Here is a 15706-nt window from a genome sequence, read left to right as displayed (position 1 = left end):
TGTTTTGTCTCAGTGTGTGTTGGGATTTGTCACAGAGTGTTACCTGCTGTGTCTGACTACCTGGTGTAAAGTATTAGATTCTCTTTACTTTGGCTGCGTCAAATGAGTTTTGGCTCTTGTGAAATGTAGCCTGTCACCATGCAAAAGTCTAAATATGAATTCAGAATTATCCAAAATTTTTCTGGTAATATTCCACAGAAATGGTATGTCTTTTTTTTTGTTATGCTTACACTTCCCAGATGGAGCTCTCGTTGTGGCATCTGGGCGCTGCTGACAGTCTTACTCAGCCGTGAGTGCAAAGAAGTGCTCAAATCTACAGGAGAAAAGAAAAAAAAGAATACAAGTCAGGACTGGCTTAATTGTGATTCTGATTTGAATGAAAAAGCACCTTCATAAAGGGGCCATTGGAGGCTGAGAGGTAAAAGGTTTTACCTTTAACAAGAGCTGCACTAAAACAACTCTGAACCTGAAGAGGTGCGCTCTCAAACGCATGTATAAAGCCCTTTGTACGTGTCTGCTTTGAATGTGCGCACCACACACAAACACACATACGCGGGGGTGATTTATTCCGAGCACAGGGCAGGTAAATTGAAGCAGGCCTTTCAGGTTGGTTTTCAGCTCCAGGTCTAATGAGAGCAGCGTTTCCCGTCTCTCCAAACAATGCGCTCCTGTCTCTTAAGAGCCCTTCCACCCGCCTGCAGCCTAGCCACTCTACATTAGATCTGTGGCCTGCAGCAGCCACTACAGTGAAAGGCCTCAGGCTCTGAAATGGCTGTTTGATTCTCTCCCTGCTTTGCCTCTAAATGAATGATTTATTGGCTGTCAATGAGGAGGCCAAGCGTAATGGACAAAAGCAGCACTGCAGAGCCCCAGTCAAGAGGATGTTGTTGTGGATGTTCTCTTTGAGGATCTCCCTGCCTCAGTCTGAAACTGTAATGAAGAGTAAACAACCTTGCTAGTGCTAGACCAAAGGTAGTTGGACGGCATTAGGAAGTGTATGACATCTTGCACCTTTAACCCCTAACAGAAAGATTTTTGAAAAAGAATTAATTCAGTTTTTAAGAAAGGCCTCAGGAAATGTTATTCATTGTCACAGTACTGGAGAAGTGTTTCTTCTTAAATTGCCACCAGTTGGGTAACATTTTTTAGTGTTATGCTACTCCATTTGGCCCACAATTTGAGTCAAAATTCCAGCTTTTACTTCTCAGATGGTTCTTTAAAAATACCGTAGGGTTCTGAGCCACAGATGGAAGGCACGGTAGGTTATCAGATACAACATCAGTTCCTTCTGTTAGCACAGGGCTTCAATCAATTAACACCGCTGAGTAACCTACCACACACACTGTGGCTAGAGTGGCCGCAGGCGGCAATGGAGACGTGTTATTTAAAATCCCCACTGCTTTTGTTCCCGTAAAAGGGGACATTAACACCCGCTCGTCCTTTGGCCTCTGCTTGTCATCCAAACGGCTAATTTCTGCAGATCCCTCTAATCCCCCAGGAGAGACAGCAGGGCTCAGAGCCAGTGGGGACGAGGGCCTCAGAGGCTGGCCGCGAGAATAGAGAGTCAATGGGTGCTTTTAGAACTGACGTTCTAAAACGTGCCTTTGTTTGCATCATGCTCCCCGGTGTCCCGCCTTTCAGCAGTTCTAATGATAAGTGACAGGCCATTAATTGAAGCTCTTTAGGAAGCCATCATCAGACACACGTCTGATCCTTCTCCACTGAGGCCAGTAGACCAGCATTGCAGAATGGTAGATGAGGAAGTTGTTGGCTTAGGTAGTTTAATGTCTTTCATTTTATTGGTGCTAGTAAATCAGTTGTTATAAAAGAGAAAAAAACAAGGATGTTATTGGCTGTAAAATACTCTTATTTCTCTTCTGCCTAACAGCTGATTGCTTGTTTGAGTGAGCAAAAGTGGATCAATTAGAATTTAATTTCTGCAATTTAAAAAATGTGATGCTTAATGCAATCTGCATGTATAATGGTCTGTTTTAAAAGACCCATAGCCGCAAATCAAGGACAAGTTGAAGTAATGCTGCAGTAAAACTTTCATTTGTTTTTGTGACTACTTCTTCTTTCTTCTCCTTTACTAAACAAAGTAAAAAAAAAAAAAAAAGTCTCGTCTTGTGCCAAGGTCTTTGTTGCTTTAATGTATTTTAAAAGAAACAAGAGAATAGAGAATTAGTAAAATGTAAATACTCCCTTATGCTGTGTACCAGGCCAGAACTACCTTGTGTTTCATTGTCTTTACTCTCAGACATAATATATTACATTCATAAAACACTGTGTGGAGCCATCAACTGTTTTTATTTTGTTTTGAGTGTTCACTGCCACTATGAACTTCAGTCTTCAGCTTCTCAACGTGACATTCTCCAGAACAAATAAACAACAGGAGTGTTTCACGCTGTAGCGGTGGCCTACCGTAATTTGGAAAAATGCTTCCACTGCTGATGTAGAGATGATAAAAAAAAAAAATTCCTCATATAGTCTCACTGAGCTTGTGACAAGAAAATAAGAGGAGGAACATTGCAAAGTAATTGTCTATATTTCGTGATAAAAACATTAATTTAAAGGCACCACATGCACCACAAGTAATACTAGAACCGGGTTTCAGAAGGAAGACAAGAGTGCATAACAAGATGTTTCATTTTATTCTTCACCTGTGGGTCTGCTATGTGTTGTAAAGGGTGAGTTAACTTAACTTTGCAATTGAATCTTGTCATTTTTTGTATGTCAGTGAGCAAAGGACAAACATAACAAAATACATTAAGTTAAAAGTACTGAAAATACACACAAAATATTTAATCACAATAATATCTTAGGCATATTAGATTGTGTTGGTCGGTTCTTTGCCCACATCATGAAATAGAAACAATAGGAATATAAACAGTGTGGGAATTAGAGTACAGAATAAACTACAAAGATTATAACATCATAAAACATTATAAAATTATGTAGTAATCAATTCAACTAATTACAAACACAGTCATCATTTTAAAAAAAATGTCCAGCTTCTAAACAAGAAAAAGAACAATCTCATCTCCTATTTGATCATGTCATAACCCACAAGGTCAAAACCGTCACTGGTCACAACAAGACCTGAAACCTGCACTGAATTTATTCTACATCCCCAGGTCCAGTCATCCAGCTACAGTTCATTCCCCTCTAACCAATTTACCATCTGTGCATCTCTCCATCTTCTCCCTAAAACAGGGAAGGAAACAGTTGTCGCTGTTTGGGTTTTAGGGGCTAAATGATGTCGCTAATCGCCTGCTTTTAGTGAGGCTGATTTATGGATGGGACATGGATTGTTATAGGATGACTTATATATATGTGTGTGTGTTTGGGTAGGTGTCAGAGAGGCAGCCTGTGGGATAGGCTAAATAGTCCTATTATTTATTGTCTCTGAGCGGCCTCTCTGAACGGAAGAGCGGCTCTCCAAATTGAAATATAGCTGAGTTTACCCTTCTGATTACTGCAGTAGTTTACTCCCAGAGCCCAAGGAGATCATTAAACAATGGACGCCACTAGCAGCTCAGCACCCCATTATGGCCCAGGATAAATGCTCAGACTGAGACATAGCTAACCCTGCTGACGGACAATAAGTGTGCCCCACAGGCATCATTTTTCCCCTCAAAACTGCAGCAGTTGTTGCCTCAGCCTAAGCTGGCATCACAACAACAATGTGCCTTGACGGATATAGATTTGTACCAGGAAGATTCATTGTTTTCTAGATGAGAAAAGTCACTCTAAATCCCAGCTAATGCGTGGCACTATTCTGAGAGTAAACTGGCCAGCTAATGTTGTGACAAGCTCTGTAATTGGCTCAAAATTCTAACAAGATGATTAAAATATGGTAATGGATTATGAACAATGAGAAACACATGAGCGCTTTACCATCCTTATCATTGTCCAGCTGAAAGAGCTTAATAGATGCTATTGCACTGAGCCACCAAGACAAGATGCTTGGCTCTGAGGCACTTAGTAAAGTTTCAAAAAATGAAAATAATTATATTGTTAGTGCAAAGCCTTTTCTTTGTGTGTGTGTGTGTGTGTTTAAAGTTATCTGGGAAAAACCAGGAGCATCTAAAGAGTTAAGAAAATGGGGACCGTATCAATGTGAGGTAAAACAGGTTATCACAGTGGAACCACGTCTCATTCTATCCCAGCCATCACCATCATCCAGCATTTCCACAATGACCTTTGCCAGCATGATGATGGCCGGGGTTGCAGGCTGAGTCCTTCACACGCTGCTGCTCTGATTACTGCAACATCTGTAACATAAACAGTGGAGCAGGACATCAGCACAGCAGACCTAACAGCCATGACAATGAAGTGACAGTGTCAGCTCAAGACAAGATGACAATGATGTTTCTGTCTCAGTGAGTTGATTATGCACTGTTCAGTGTGTCTCATGGAGCTCGAAGCTGTTCTGAATAAATGGGGAATGAAGCTCCAGCGTACACCATGGCAGCTTTTTATGTCACAAAATTAAACCTTGACCTATGATTACTTCTATGATTAATAGGAACTGCACAAAAACATTTCTGAAAGGACCGTGGCGCAGGCTGGTTTATGCTGCAACATGTTACCCCCAGAGATGTCTGAGGCTTTATTAGAAATTAGTATGTATGTCGGTACACAAGTCAGCCAGGAACGTCTGGAGAATCATCACCAGTAATAATCAGCCTTATTCGATAATAGCAAGATAAGAGAAAAATAGGCTTGCATACTGCTGAAACTGGAGCTAATATGATGAGTTGGCTCTGGAGAGGAATATTATTGAACAGCTGAATGGAAAGCAGACTCTGTAAAACTACCAACACAAAGACACTGTTTGTGAAGTTTGTGGTTATCAGCTGCTAATAAAACTACATTTAAATATTAACAAAATAGCTAAATGATCCATAATTGTTGTGCTGTTTAACATGCTCAGAGGTCTGTGAGGAAAAGGAGCAAGTTTCTTCTGTTGAGCAGCTCTACGTCTCTCCCATGTAGCAGGCTGTTTTTGTGGCTGTTGTTGCTGTCTGTCCTAACACATTTACCTTAAGCCATCAGCACTCATTAAATGCCTGCTGGTGCAGGGAAACAAAAGGCTGCCCGGCGAGCCAATATGCGCCTCTGACACGTCAGCCAATCCCCAGACGGTCCGCAGAGCCTGGCTGCACCACGGAATTCTCAAACATATTTTTCTAATTTATGGATGGATAATAAATCAACATTAAGGCTTGGACAACGAGTTATACATCAGAGGGAGATGGCTGCAAACTGGGCCACAATGCAGCAGAGGAGACCATGCTCACATCTGCACTGAAGTAACGCTGTGTATGTGTGTCTGGGTGTGATTACATGTAAATATGTATGTCTCTTCACTGCCAGGCTCACTTTAATTTCAACCTTTAACTTGGTGGAGATGCAAACATTTTTTAATGTCACTGCTTAGAGGTGGTGAGTATGAATATTATGAATCGGAAATAAGACCATTAGGATTTACTACTGGAGGGATGGTGCTTTAAATGCTTCATAAAATTTAACACTATGAAATATGCACGCGTTTGCATTTTAATGTCCATTTATTGGCCTTTCACTGATGTGGTAGGTCACTGCTGCTATGCTGGGCCTATAGCCCTGCATTTACTAGCCAAGATTTAGGAAGGAAATTCATGTCCTACTGCCTCACTATCATGAGCTTTCTGAGTGTCAAGAGCATCATCAGTGTTTCAAAATGAAATTTACAAAATATCCCCGTCATGCTTCTGTGATCTGTCACAACAGATTGCAGACATGGTCTCAGTTTGCTCTGATGCATTGTTTCCATGAACTTGTCAGTAATAACACATTATCAGTCCAGGTAAACATTTTTTTTAAGTCACATTAATTTTCTGATATAGACTTTAAATGCTTAAAATCAGCTTAGTGTCATCTCGTGATCAACTAGCTAATGACAGGAATCTGAGTGAAGATGGTCACTACAAATGATGCATTAGTTTCTTTAAACAGGGACTGGGCACACAAATTGGTTGAATTTATTTAATGGTCAAATGTTTTCCCTGCAGCCGAAACTCTGATCACAATTATTTCACAGACAGTTGTCAGTACGGAGAAGCTTAAGCAGACAGAGTCGACATGTTATCACATTTTTGGACTTTATCTTCTTGACTTTCGTGTCATCATCATATCGCTGCTGCTAAGCTTGTCGCTGCTGGCACTCGCTCACTGTTTTTGCTCTCACTCTGTTCACCATTTGATGTATCATGTGGATAAGCCAGAGCTCCACTCTAAAATTATTAGACCTAATCATTCATTAACCTCCATTACACTGATAGGAGGGTAAACCTAACGCCTGATTACATTCTCAGTGTGTGTGTGTGGATGTGTGTACAAATTTGCGTGTTTATGTCTGTGTGTGCATACATACATTGTTTATGGTGAATGTGTGACTGTGAAGGATGCACCTTATACATTTCTCCACATACTGAACATGTCTTTGTTGTGTTGGTACACAAACAATTTCCGTGTGTGTGTGTGTGTGTGTGTGTGTGTGTGTGTGTGTGTGTATGTGTGCGTGCATGTGCAGTGGAGAAGGTTTGTCATTCATTAGAGTGGAGCACAATCAGAGCTAAACTAGCCATGGCGGCCTGACTCATTATAAGCTGAAGGTTTATTTAAAATCTCACACTGCCTCATTCCCAATCCACTCACCGCCATATGCATACAGTAATTACACAAGTGAGGAGGAGGAGAAGGTTAGTGAGCTGCTGCTGTGTGTGAGAGAGAAAGGAAGAGAGAGAGTGAGTGCACAGGCTTGTGTATATGATTATTTTTCATTCCGTGTTTCGCCTGAGTTCTGCCCCTATAACTGAGGATCTAATCAATCTGCCGGCTATTAAGTTTGTTAATTGATAATGCATACTAATTAGGCCTGGCTCCGTTACCACAGCGACGACGGGAAGGTGATTGTAGGCAGGAGTCCAAATGGACTTTTAAAGCAGAGAGCATGAGGTGGAAGCCATCAGCACATGTGCACGCACGTGCTCGTGGACTGACCCCTGCAAGCTGCGCAGGCCTATGAAACCTTTTTATGAAAGAAATCATTTATTTCAGCCTCGTCCGATTTTTAAGCATTTATGAGCTCTTTTTAAATATTTCCCAAAAGACTTACAACATAAACTGTTGTTGGGGAATTCTGATATAAGGACATTTTTTGGAATTAATGTTTTTGTGTCCACTTTAATCTGTCAACAATTATGACTTCTCATTTGATATTTTTTCATATTATCTATCATTCATTTATTGCTTCCTACACCAGCCTATATACTCAGGATAGGCACTGACAAAAGTTTTAATGGCACACACTCATGGCAATGTTTTTGTATGTTATAAATCATTTAGTGAATGTTTACATGTAAAAGTGTCACCAAACAAGAGTTATTTAATTTAAGAGGTTTATCAGTAAAATTTAATAGATTTATAAACCATTAATAAAATCAATCCTTCTGTTGTTTAAGTTCCTTCATCAGCAGCTTATTATTTTAGGTTTTCATCTATGACAGAAATAGATTTTTGATAAAGCCCTGCTTTTAAGATTAGCGGTACAATGATAATGTATTTGCATGTGAATTTAAGCTACTTTTAATTTCATGTACTTCTACTAATACTATCTCAGTACAAAGGGAAATATTTTTAAATTACTCTACGCAGTCATAATTTATATAAAAACCAAAAGATGATCCTTCGAGAGCATTTACATTTAAAAAGAAAAAGATTTATTATAATATGTACCATTATTCATTTTAAAAGAGAGTAGTTTGAATATTTTTTATATTACAATACTGATACTTTTACTTAGAGAAAGCATCTTAATAATTCATCCATCACTGTTAATCACTGTTGCATTACTACAGTTTGAGAGGCACATTTATTAATCACTTATTACCAACATTATTCCAAATTTAATTACCAAATAGAAAGGATAAACACCAGCCAAAGTTTTTAATTCAGTCTGGCAACCCCAAATCTGTTCTTGTTAATAGCTTTTGACTGCTCTATACATCACCAGTGAGTGATTAATTTACAGTTAATAAAGGCAAGTTACAACTTAAAAACTCATGTTAGAGAATTTTTTTTCAGTGGTTTCTAAAAAGAGTCAATGCAAACATTTCATCTGACCAACACTGCACTAAGTTCAATTAGCAAAAATAGGAAACTAAAGGAAGCATAACGTAAAGCACATATTCAAAAAAATGTATTATTCTGCTTAAAAACAACAAAAAACAACCTCCCCCCCACACACACACAAAAATAAAATAAAAAAAATAAGCAAAAACACCCCCTCTCCCCCCAAAATAAAATAAAATAAATAAACACAGCTGTCCATGTGTGCTTCACTGTTTGTTTAGCTCACTGCCTCTCCATTTGTTTGGGTATCATTTTTGTGAATAAGGTGTGAGCACACAGACTCAGACACAGGCACATGCACACATGCACACATGCACACAAACCATTCATCACCTGCCCAAGACTCTGAATTATCTCTGTGCTTCAAGGTCAAGGAGATGCAGCAGGTAAATTGAAGTCTGAGAGGTCAGCAGGGTTTGAGCTCTCTGTTCTACCCAGTCCGAGAGATGAAGGCAGAATTATCCAGTGCTTTCCTTCTTTAAATGTTGATGATTAAAGACATTTCCTTACTTAATCTTTCATGGGTCTCATCTCTCTTCAGCTACTTCTAAGATCATTCCCTCTGACCCTTGTCTCCTTCTGCTGGCCAACAGGAAGCAGATTCTCACCTCTGCACATGTTTCGCAGAGAATACACCTGCCACACTGACACTGTTAATGTCTGTGTGAGTGTTTTCAGTGTGTGCAAAAGTTCAGCAAACACAATTACATTGTCTGGACTTGTCTGATTGCCTGTTTGCAATCTGCTTGGTTGTTATTGTGCAGAGGAGGATATCACCCTCATTACCTCATGATGAAGAGCTCAGTAGATGGTCATATCACTGATTTATCCTGGCCGCTTTGTCTGTGTGACTGATGGTGTTGTACTCACAGGCCAATCCTTCATCAAACTGCACAGTAACTGACAGCTTAGAATTTATAAATGAACCAAACATTTTCAGGACAATTGAATCCTCTTCACAAAACACTTTAATTGAGTCATCTGTAGGTTTCGACTTCCTCTTTTTGTTGGATTTTTGAATTTCCATCTAAACATATCAAATCATAACTATGAAAACATTGCTCTCTTTACACTTCCTCCAAATATGTATTACTTTGTGCTTTTTCTTGCTGCCTCTCATTACCTTCCATTGCTCTGTGGATCTCCAAATAGGCATGTGTTGCATGCTTTGCATGTGTGTGTGTGTAGTCACTGAGCACATGGCTGCATGCACGTGTTTATTTGTTTCTCTGGGAGCACTGCATGCATGCATGCGTGTGTGTGTGTGTGTGTGTGTGCGTGCGTGCGTGTGTGTGTGTGTGTGTGTGTGTGTGTGTGTGTGTGTGTGTGTGTGTGTGTGTGTGTGTGTGTGTGTGTGCTCGTATGGGGCAGAGCAGCCAGCTGGGTTGGAGGGGTAATAAAGAAGGAGAATCAATAGGCCATGCAGTAGAGCCAAGGTGCTGCCATTTATCACACCGCCTCCCTGACTTCCATCATTCATCATGCCCAATGAGGCAGCAAATAGGAAAATGACTATTTGTATCAAACACATCTGCACTCATCCACTGAGGTATTTTATTCCCATTAACTCAAAGAGTAGAATACGCCAGTTTCAGCTGCTGCTGCTGTTGTTGCTGCTGTTTGTGTGTGTGTGTGTGTGATTCTATTTGTTCAGGCTTGTAGTTGTAGATTCATTGGGAACACATTCATGGCTGCTGTTGTTTTTGTCCCTGGAAAAAAAAAAAGAAAAAGAAAACGCAAAATGTGTGCTGTGAGCCCTCCAATCCCTGAGTTGATGTGTTTAGTCCCTATCTCCCGCCTCTTTCCCTCACTTGACTGTCTTCCTCCTATTATCCACATTCCTTCTTGTTTCAAAACCTTCCTCTTCCTGCACCCATGGAGTGATGGGGCGAATAATATCATGGAGCTAAGAAGCCATTACATTAAGCTTGCCTTTCATTTTCACCTATAAATTAGCCACGACACTGGTCTGCCCAGGGGTTGAGGTGTATATCTGCATGTGTGTATAGCCTGTAGTACTGTGGGGTGTAGAGGGGTGGACTATGGTCATTATGGTCTAATATCCCATGAAATGGTGAAATTATTATGCAGCCAATTTTATGAGCTGCCTGTGAATATTAAAGAAGGATATTTTGTGTGACATCCCTCACATAAATCATTGTGATTGTGTTTGTTTTTTGGCTTGCTTTCTTCTCCCTCTTAATAAAATAACAGTTGCAGTAATCGAGGGCCTTTGCTTTGCAGACTCAATCAAAAATATTTCTTTCTTTGCATAATAAGCAGTCATTCCCACAGCAGGTGTTAGCCAACAACTTCAATATGTTACCACTTTATGATCTATAAAATCAACCATTTTTTTTTTACCGTTTCATGAAGATGAAAAGCTGTCATTCCTGTAACAGAATCTGGATTGTGAGTATAGACACTGCTCATAAACACAGGCACACAGATATGCACGCAAGCATACTTTACATAGCAAGATAAGACACAAGCGTCTTTGCTGCAGCTTTGAAGGAGAGTGTAATGTAGCAAGGTCACTTAACACATCTATCTCTCAGACATTCATCAGTGCTCTTAGCATCCCTCTTTACAGCTTTCTGATATACGGCTCTCAGTGGGCTAAAGCTCTTACATGAGGACACACACTCCACCAGCACTGTTACCAACCAGGTGGATCCTTCATGTAATATTCTTTCTAAAGTACACCACAATGGTGGAGTGTCTCACTAACCCCTATTTTTTATTTACATTTTCACTGACTTATAAAAGCCACATTTATAATTAATATGTTTGAAAAGGGTATTTCCTCTTTTTGCGGTGCTTATTATATTTAATATCTGATATGCTCGAGGTGGACTGTGTAAGAGGCAACTAGGGTTAACATCATTACCTGCTCACAGCCTCATAATCATTACTGATTGGACAAATTTCTAAAATTACCTTCTTTATTACCAATTACATAGAACACTTAGCTTTCTCAATATCAATCAGCACACTGTGATAATGCATAATTAAGTCTCACGGACCAATCTGGATGAATTATCTAATATAAACCTAATGACAAAATCAAAGGCTTCTTAATAAAACCCTTGAAGCCATATTGTTTGTTAACTGATGGAAACTGGAAAAGATAACTGTGGCCCATCTAATGCGTAATAAATGAGCAAACATAAAGCAAATTCCATCACATAGTTTGTCACAAATATCTATTCTTATTCATACTGCTGCAGTATAGTGCAATTATTTATTGGATTAAATATTATTCAAATATATTTTTATAATATTCTTTTTTTTTTTTTTACATGCATGGATTTCTGCAACATTTCCTCCACAGAGAACCGTAAAACTCTTGCACTCACCCCAAACCTCGAGTGCTTCTGGAGCGCACAAGGAGACGTGACCGTGCCCTGCACACCCCCGCCCAGCTTCCTCTGGGAGCTGAGACAAAGTCACCGACCGCAAGGGGATGGCTTTCAGATTCATAAAATTCATAGAATTTTTCACAAATGGATGAACACAATTTCCTCCCAATTTCCTCATTATGCAAATATGCAAAATATCAAATCTAGACCAATTAGGGGCAGCCACAGCTTCAAATTTACCGGTTTAAGCCGTAATTGCAGAAACCCTCAAATAATTACGCGGCTAATTGGGAATATTTGTGACAGATACAACAAATTCTCCCCACAAATTACATTTCACCCGAGGAAACACCGCGCCCCTGTGAAATCCTATTGAGGTCTAATTTCTCTTACATAATGAAAGGAACTGAAAACTTGTTATCACATTTGAGCACTACGCAGCTTGGTAATGTGGAATGATCAAATAAATTAAACTGAAATTCATACATATTTTTCTAATCTCTTTCAAAGGCACTTTATTTGTATAGGAAATAACTCCAGGTCGTTCCAGTATGAGTAATAACAGACAGTTAGCGCGCAGGGGAACTAAGGAGAGGCAGAGTGCATATAAGACGTTGGCATTTCCAGACGCCTGAGGTAAAATCACACAGTCACCTTCAAAACTTCAGCAGTTTTACGGGAGTTTCTGCATACGCGATGCTCTGGTTTGTCTTCTGACTCTCTGCAATGCATGAAGTCCTCACAGGTGACCCTCTCCAAGGTCATCAGGCCATCTGTGCGCGAGACACACAAACAGGCTGCACACTCATCCACGTCAACACGCACGCACGGTCCATAAACGCCTGGAACTGAAATGGAGCTGGTCTATGTAAACAGGGCGCCCGCGGAGCGTAACTGCGCCTATTTGTCAGAAAGCCTCATAAATACGACCGCTTCTGATATCTCCATTTCTCCGCCCCGCCGGACATTGTATAAATGGGGAGCACAGCGACAGAGAGCAAACGCTCCAGTGTTTGTTTTTAGAATGATTTACCCATCCTTTTTCTTAAGCGTTTATCAATCTTATGGTCGGGTGGGGGTGGGGGCTGGAGCCTGTCACACTTGACATAGGCAGAGTACAGCCTGGCCAAGTCTAAAATTATTTATGAATATATCAAAATAAACGTGTAGGTAAAATCAACATATTTACAATTACGTATTATACATTTTTACCTATTTCTAATACCCTGCATTTTGAGCACTATTGACTATTGAAAATTGCTACTAGGGAAATATGTATTTCATTAAATTTACATATGTGATTTAAGTTTGTTTCCCCAGGATTTTCTTCTTCTATCATTTTGAAGGAAATAGTTACAATTTTATTAAGACGACTAGATGACATTTTAAAAACAATAACATTTATTATAAAGGGACATCAGTCATAAATCCTAAAATTACAGGAGCCACTTTTTGTAAATGTAATCATTTTGTCAGTCAGTGATTCCGTTGCCTCCTAAGCTTTAAAAGTGTCATGATATTTTTTCAGTTTGTGCCATCAATCATTTTGTTAGGGAAGTTGTCATTTTTGTGGACTTGTGGATATCTCATTTTGCTCGGGGAAATCCCTCCTTATAACAAAATCTGCCGACTCGAAATACAGGATCTATCTGCACATCAGTTGCGTTGTTTGTACTAAAAGAAGACAGGAATATGTGTGTGTGTGTGTTCGTGAGTGTGTATTGTTCTTACACTCTAGGGTCGTGCTGGTGTGATTGATGAAAGGACAAAGTGTTAGCACCAGAGACAGGAAGTGGACCCTGCCGGGGAAGACTGAGGTGAGGTGTTTCTGTCACATGGAAACCCAATTCATCCCTCCATTCCTCCCCTCCCCTCGCATTCCCACAACACTGTCTATTTCAGTCTGTTTGTATGAGTAATCAGTTGACCTCACCCTCTTTCTCCCTCCCTTCCTCTCTCACTCACTCACTCCCTCTCTCTCTCTCTCACACACACACACACACACACACACACACACACACACACACACACACACACACACACACACACACACACACACAGACTTCAGTCAGCCCCGTTTATACTGTGATTTTCTGGACACGACCGTCACTGACATCGGATAGATGAGGCTAATCTCAGCCGCAGGCAGGCTGTCAGACAGCTTTGCTGAGGTTCTGTGTGTAAAATGGTGCACGGCTGCCACGCGCTGATTTTTTTTTTTAAACTCCCTTTGGTTAGACAAACCTTGACCAGAAAAATAAGATACACGTACTATGGCATGCAGTGAAACCCAACAGCCTACTAAAGCAAACCTAACCCAAAATCAAATTTACAGCTATTGCTTAAACTGCCATTTTAGTGTTTGGTATTAAAACTGGTTACTTTCATTTTTCACACATACTTAAAATCTTATTCATGTTTTGTATTATCCCACGACGGATCGAAACTATTACAAACACCAATTCAATCAACACATTTAACACAGTGTCAGCAAAAAATCAAATAAAACAAAATAAATTTTATTTTAAAAATACAGGTTTCATAAAGGCGGTGTTTATTTTACATTCCACAGGGGTTCCTAGTATTTGACCACTCGTGCTAGTGTGGGCACACAACAGCTGAAGATTTGAATACGTGGGTTTTGTAAACGACGGGCCATGTCATGTGAAGAGCATGTGCGCAGTTACATGTGAGTGTGCGCGTCATCTCTAATGCCCTGTTAATTGCCTGACAGTGTTCCTACACACACCTCTGCTAATGTTCCGCTTGCTATTCAGTCTGTGGCCTGCCTTCCTCCTGCCTCTACTCTTCGCTCTCTCTCTCTCTTTCTCTCTCCGGCACGAATTGTTCTGTTACAACCGCAGCAGTCTCATTCACTAATTAGTTTACCTCACCAGAATTGCGATCAGGTTCTCTTGTAGGATGTAACAGAAATAACTGCAAAAATATTGATTTGAAAGACTAAGATACCAATGATTATTATAATTATTATTGTTATCTCTTGTGGCCCAAGGCCATTCGGGTACGTGGGTATGTGAACTTTAGGCCTACAACTTCAGCACCTTGGACAGCGCCTCGTTGCATCGTCCAGGTATTGCTAACTTAAAGCATAGACCTTCACTCCTCGTCCCCCTTCTTGGAAAGAAAGAAAGAAAGAAAGAAAGAAAGAAAGAAAGAAAGAAAGAACAGCCCCTTTTTTCCTCTAGCTTTCTTTAACCACGACAATTAGACCCAATATTTTCCCCCAGACTCTGACAGACGTCGCTTGTAAGTCTCTTTTCTCTCCGAGCATGCCGCCACTCTCATTACAGACGCTGATTAAAGCATAGATTAGCCAGCAGTGGCCCTGCGCACTCCTCACCAGCAGCTCGCTCAATATCAATTAGAGGCTGCGCCAAAAGCAGCAAGTCCACCGGTGGCCCCCCGTCTCCTGATTCCAGCCTCCTCACAACGTCTGCACTCCTCTGCTTAAAATAGATAAATAAATAAATAATAAAGAGAACAGTAAAGGAAGGGGAGACAAGAATAAAAGTATGGAATAGGGAATAACGAACACCAACCGTATGGGGGAAATTAGTAGGGACAGTTAGAACAATATTCATCCTATGGTGCCTCTGCTACTGCAAGTAACTTGTAGGCCAAATTTAAACTTATGAAGTCCCAGATCTGAGTGACATTTCTTATCGTGCCCAGGCTCGCGCACTTCAGAAGCTCAAATCAAGAGGCAAAATTAAGGAAAAGTCACTTAGAGGCCTATTAGTCAAGGCAATGTAGCCTACCTCTGCGGAGTTCACTGCAGAAATGAACAGTATGTGGACACAGAATGAAAGCCTTTCAACACACCGTCAGTAGGTCGCTCCGGCTAGGAGGAAATTAATTCACATTTTTCCTCGTCTCTGACCTCTTTGCCTCGGTAGAAATGAGGCTAATAGTCGCTGATTTCATTTACTCGTCACATTAGCGGATATATTTCTATCTAACCTTATTGCATCCACATCTTAAACACCAATCTACCTATATTTTTAGAGGAATGGAACAAGTTGTGTTTGGGTATAACAGACCCACTCCGTTCAATTAGGTTTAAATTTCATTTGCATAATGGTAGTTTCCTCATTTCCTCAGAAAACCATTGGTTGTTTCTGAGTTAATGTAATTTAACTGGCCTT

The sequence above is a fragment of the Archocentrus centrarchus genome, chromosome 9 (assembly GCF_007364275.1).
Source record: "Archocentrus centrarchus isolate MPI-CPG fArcCen1 chromosome 9, fArcCen1, whole genome shotgun sequence".
Taxonomy (NCBI): Eukaryota; Metazoa; Chordata; class Actinopteri; order Cichliformes; family Cichlidae; genus Archocentrus; species Archocentrus centrarchus.
This window is presented reverse-complemented; position numbering follows the sequence as displayed.